The sequence below is a fragment of the Apostichopus japonicus genome, chromosome 18 (assembly GCF_037975245.1).
Source record: "Apostichopus japonicus isolate 1M-3 chromosome 18, ASM3797524v1, whole genome shotgun sequence".
Taxonomy (NCBI): Eukaryota; Metazoa; Echinodermata; class Holothuroidea; order Aspidochirotida; family Stichopodidae; genus Apostichopus; species Apostichopus japonicus.
The window spans coordinates 22,600-29,071 of NC_092578.1; positions in this window are offsets into that span (position 1 = coordinate 22,600).

The window sequence follows — 6,472 nt, forward strand, 5'->3', positions numbered from 1 at the left end:
GTTTTTTGCTGACTGTTTGTACTTTTCCTCAAAATGACCCCCCTACCACCCCGGAGAAGTGACAAACCTAAAAGTTTTATTCTAATTTTGGAAAGGGGACACCCTAGCGGTGGTACCCTTAAAAGATGGCCGTAATCGGACCACTCCAGTAACCATGGTAACGCTCCAAAGTAGAAGGGTCGTGATTTTCCCGTACATAGTAACACTAATTATTATGACTTTTTCGGATTTTTTTCAAACTGACCCCCCTACCACCCCGGAGAAGAGACCCACCTACAGGTTTCATCCTATTTTAGAAAGGGGACACCCTAGCGGTGGTACCCCGAAAAGATGGCCGTAATCGGACCACCCCAGTAACCATGGTAACGCTCCAGAGTAGAAGAGTCGGGATTTTCCCGTACATAGTAACACTAATTATTATGGCCTTTTCGGTTTTTTTCCAAAATGACCCCCCTACCACCCCGGAGAAGAGACCCACCTACAAGTTTTATTCAAATGTGGGAAGGGGACACACTAGCGGTGACAACCTGAAAATATGGGGGAAATCGGACTGATTCCCATAACCATGGTAACGCTCAAAAGTATAAATGTCGGGATTTCGAAAAAACGTTTATAACTACTACCGGTGAAAAACACCTACTTTGGGGGGACCTCAAAAACGTATAGACTATACCCCCTTCCCGAAAATTAATGCTACCGTATGAGTTGTCTACACGTAGCTACGACTCTCTTCTCCCACATAACCAAAATTCAGCCCCGTCACATACCCTCGGTGGAAAGGAAGGGGTACCGAAAATAGGTATTTTTTTTAACTTTTCAAGACAAAAACACCTATTTTTGGCGCAGATAGAAATCATATATACAAAGAGCCTTTTCCGGTCATATAATTACACGAAATTGATGTATGACAATGACGAGGGTGTCTTCTACTACACGTCAAAATTTCATTTCCATGGGTACTTCAGAGAGGACAGGAGGGGGGGTTGACAAGAGGGGGTTTTCCAACTTTTGCACGTATGAAGAACACGTATTTCTATCGGGTCCTCTGGGACCCTATATCTCCCGAACGGAAGCAGGTATGGACCTGGGAGTTGCAGATTTGGACTCCTGGGCATCGATTACCCCCTGTGACGTCATTTTGACCAAATCCATTTTGGGGCAATTTCGGTAAAAACCGTAAGGGGTACCCCTTATGGTTTTTTTGGGTGAAAATAATTTTTGTCGCAAAGACGGGCAGTGTGTATCTTTTCTGATTGTTCTCGACACGCTGATCACGAATCTGAAGTTAATTTTGGAATTGGGTGTTGTGTGGGGGCATGGGGGGCCAAAAACCATTGGGAGGGGGGCACCACCCCAAGTGGGTGTCTCCAAAAAAGAACGAAATACACCTGTTCTGGTGCTTCTTGGGGTGCTGATGATGAATCTGAGATTATTTTGGCGGTTCGTAGGCGTGGGGAGTGGTGGGGGAATTTAATACCTTCCGGGCGTCCCATGGCGCACGCTACCGAGAGTTTTTTGCTGACTGTTTGTACTTTTCCTCAAAATGAACCCCCTACCACCCCGGAGAAGTGACAAACCTAAAAGTTTTATTCTAATTTTGGAAAGGGGACACCCTAGCGGTGGTACCCTTAAAAGATGGCCGTAATCGGACCACTCCAGTAACCATGGTAACGCTCCAGAGTAGAAGAGTCGGGATTTTCCCGTACATAGTAACACTAATTATTATGACTTTTTCGGATTTTTTTCAAACTGACCCCCCTACCACCCCGGAGAAGAGACCCACCTACAGGTTTCATCTTATTTTAGAAAGGGGACACCCTAGCGGTGGTACCCCGAAAAGATGGCCGTAATCGGACCACCCCAGTAACCATGGTAACGCTCCAGAGTAGAAGAGTCGGGATTTTCCCGTACATAGTAACACTAATTATTATGGCCTTTTCGGTTTTTTTCCAAAATGACCCCCCTACCACCCCGGAGAAGAGACCCACCTACAAGTTTTATTCAAATGTGGGAAGGGGACACACTAGCGGTGACAACCTGAAAATATGGGGGAAATCGGACTGATTCCCATAACCATGGTAACGCTCAAAAGTATAAATGTCGGGATTTCGAAAAAACGTTTATAACTACTACCGGTGAAAAACACCTACTTTGGGGGAGAACCTCAAAAACGTATAGACTATACCCCCTTCCCGAAAATTAATGCTACCGTATGAGTTGTCTACACGTAGCTACGACTCTTGTCTCCCACATAGCCAAAATTCAGCCCCGTCACATACCCTCGGTGGAAAGGAAGGGGTACCGAAAAGAGGTACTTTTTTAACTTTTCAAGACAAAAACACCTATTTTTGGCGCAGATAGAAATCATATATACAAAGAGCCTTTTCCGGTCATATAATTACACGAAATTGATGTATGACAATGACGAGGGTGTCTTCTACTACACGTCAAAATTTCATTTCCATGGGTACTTCAGAGAGGACAGGAGGGGGGGTTGACAAGAGGGGGTTTTCCAACTTTTGCACGTATGAAGAACACGTATTTCTATCGGGTCCTCTGGGACCCTATATCTCCCGAACGGAAGCAGGTATGGACCTGCGAGTTGCAGATTTGGACTCCTGGGCATCGATTACCCCCTGTGACGTCATTTTGACCAAATCCATTTTGGGGCAATTTCGGTAAAAACCGTAAGGGGTACCCCTTATGGTTTTTTTGGGTGAAAATAATTTTTGTCGCAAAGACGGGCAGTGTGTATCTTTTCTGATTGTTCTCGACACGCTGATCACGAATCTGAAGTTAATTTTGGAATTGGGTGTTGTGTGGGGGCATGGGGGGCCAAAAACCATTGGGAGGGGGGCACCACCCCAAGTGGGTGTCTCCAAAAAAGAACGAAATACACCTGTTCTGGTGCTTCTTGGGGTGCTGATGATGAATCTGAGATTATTTTGGCGGTTCGTAGGCGTGGGGAGTGGTGGGGGAATTTAATACCTTCCGGGCGTCCCATGGCGCACGCTACCGAGAGTTTTTTGCTGACTGTTTGTACTTTTCCTCAAAATGAACCCCCTACCACCCCGGAGAAGTGACAAACCTAAAAGTTTTATTCTAATTTTGGAAAGGGGACACCCTAGCGGTGGTACCCTTAAAAGATGGCCGTAATCGGACCACTCCAGTAACCATGGTAACGCTCCAAAGTAGAAGGGTCGTGATTTTCCCGTACATAGTAACACTAATTATTATGACTTTTTCGGATTTTTTTCAAACTGACCCCCCTACCACCCCGGAGAAGAGACCCACCTACAGGTTTCATCTTATTTTAGAAAGGGGACACCCTAGCGGTGGTACCCCGAAAAGATGGCCGTAATCGGACCACCCCAGTAACCATGGTAACGCTCCAGAGTAGAAGAGTCGGGATTTTCCCGTACATAGTAACACTAATTATTATGGCCTTTTCGGTTTTTTTCCAAAATGACCCCCCTACCACCCCGGAGAAGAGACCCACCTACAAGTTTTATTCAAATGTGGGAAGGGGACACACTAGCGGTGACAACCTGAAAATATGGGGGAAATCGGACTGATTCCCATAACCATGGTAACGCTCAAAAGTATAAATGTCGGGATTTCGAAAAAACGTTTATAACTACTACCGGTGAAAAACACCTACTTTGGGGGAGAACCTCAAAAACGTATAGACTATACCCCCTTCCCGAAAATTAATGCTACCGTATGAGTTGTCTACACGTAGCTACGACTCTTGTCTCCCACATAGCCAAAATTCAGCTCCGTCACATACCCTCGGTGGAAAGGAAGGGGTACCGAAAAGAGGTACTTTTTTAACTTTTCAAGACAAAAACACCTATTTTTGGCGCAGATAGAAATCATATATACAAAGAGCCTTTTCCGGTCATATAATTACACGAAATTGATGTATGACAATGACGAGGGTGTCTTCTACTACACGTCAAAATTTCATTTCCATGGGTACTTCAGAGAGGACAGGAGGGGGGGTTGACAAGAGGGGGTTTTCCAACTTTTGCACGTATGAAGAACACGTATTTCTATCGGGTCCTCTGGGACCCTATATCTCCCGAACGGAAGCAGGTATGGACCTGCGAGTTGCAGATTTGGACTCCTGGGCATCGATTACCCCCTGTGACGTCATTTTGACCAAATCCATTTTGGGGCAATTTCGGTAAAAACCGTAAGGGGTACCCCTTATGGTTTTTTTGGGTGAAAATAATTTTTGTCGCAAAGACGGGCAGTGTGTATCTTTTCTGATTGTTCTCGACACGCTGATCACGAATCTGAAGTTAATTTTGGAATTGGGTGTTGTGTGGGGGCATGGGGGGCCAAAAACCATTGGGAGGGGGGCACCACCCCAAGTGGGTGTCTCCAAAAAAGAACGAAATACACCTGTTCTGGTGCTTCTTGGGGTGCTGATGATGAATCTGAGATTATTTTGGCGGTTCGTAGGCGTGGGGAGTGGTGGGGGAATTTAATACCTTCCGGGCGTCCCATGGCGCACGCTACCGAGAGTTTTTTGCTGACTGTTTGTACTTTTCCTCAAAATGAACCCCCTACCACCCCGGAGAAGTGACAAACCTAAAAGTTTTATTCTAATTTTGGAAAGGGGACACCCTAGCGGTGGTACCCTTAAAAGATGGCCGTAATCGGACCACTCCAGTAACCATGGTAACGCTCCAAAGTAGAAGGGTCGTGATTTTCCCGTACATAGTAACACTAATTATTATGACTTTTTCGGATTTTTTTCAAACTGACCCCCCTACCACCCCGGAGAAGAGACCCACCTACAGGTTTCATCTTATTTTAGAAAGGGGACACCCTAGCGGTGGTACCCCGAAAAGATGGCCGTAATCGGACCACCCCAGTAACCATGGTAACGCTCCAGAGTAGAAGAGTCGGGATTTTCCCGTACATAGTAACACTAATTATTATGGCCTTTTCGGTTTTTTTCCAAAATGACCCCCCTACCACCCCGGAGAAGAGACCCACCTACAAGTTTTATTCAAATGTGGGAAGGGGACACACTAGCGGTGACAACCTGAAAATATGGGGGAAATCGGACTGATTCCCATAACCATGGTAACGCTCAAAAGTATAAATGTCGGGATTTCGAAAAAACGTTTATAACTACTACCGGTGAAAAACACCTACTTTGGGGGAGAACCTCAAAAACGTATAGACTATACCCCCTTCCCGAAAATTAATGCTACCGTATGAGTTGTCTACACGTAGCTACGACTCTTGTCTCCCACATAGCCAAAATTCAGCCCCGTCACATACCCTCGGTGGAAAGGAAGGGGTACCGAAAAGAGGTACTTTTTTAACTTTTCAAGACAAAAACACCTATTTTTGGCGCAGATAGAAATCATATATACAAAGAGCCTTTTCCGGTCATATAATTACACGAAATTGATGTATGACAATGACGAGGGTGTCTTCTACTACACGTCAAAATTTCATTTCCATGGGTACTTCAGAGAGGACAGGAGGGGGGGTTGACAAGAGGGGGTTTTCCAACTTTTGCACGTATGAAGAACACGTATTTCTATCGGGTCCTCTGGGACCCTATATCTCCCGAACGGAAGCAGGTATGGACCTGCGAGTTGCAGATTTGGACTCCTGGGCATCGATTACCCCCTGTGACGTCATTTTGACCAAATCCATTTTGGGGCAATTTCGGTAAAAACCGTAAGGGGTACCCCTTATGGTTTTTTTGGGTGAAAATAATTTTTGTCGCAAAGACGGGCAGTGTGTATCTTTTCTGATTGTTCTCGACACGCTGATCACGAATCTGAAGTTAATTTTGGAATTGGGTGTTGTGTGGGGGCATGGGGGGCCAAAAACCATTGGGAGGGGGGCACCACCCCAAGTGGGTGTCTCCAAAAAAGAACGAAATACACCTGTTCTGGTGCTTCTTGGGGTGCTGATGATGAATCTGAGATTATTTTGGCGGTTCGTAGGCGTGGGGAGTGGTGGGGGAATTTAATACCTTCCGGGCGTCCCATGGCGCACGCTACCGAGAGTTTTTTGCTGACTGTTTGTACTTTTCCTCAAAATGAACCCCCTACCACCCCGGAGAAGTGACAAACCTAAAAGTTTTATTCTAATTTTGGAAAGGGGACACCCTAGCGGTGGTACCCTTAAAAGATGGCCGTAATCGGACCACTCCAGTAACCATGGTAACGCTCCAAAGTAGAAGGGTCGTGATTTTCCCGTACATAGTAACACTAATTATTATGACTTTTTCGGATTTTTTTCAAACTGACCCCCCTACCACCCCGGAGAAGAGACCCACCTACAGGTTTCATCTTATTTTAGAAAGGGGACACCCTAGCGGTGGTACCCCGAAAAGATGGCCGTAATCGGACCACCCCAGTAACCATGGTAACGCTCCAGAGTAGAAGAGTCGGGATTTTCCCGTACATAGTAACACTAATTATTATGGCCTTTT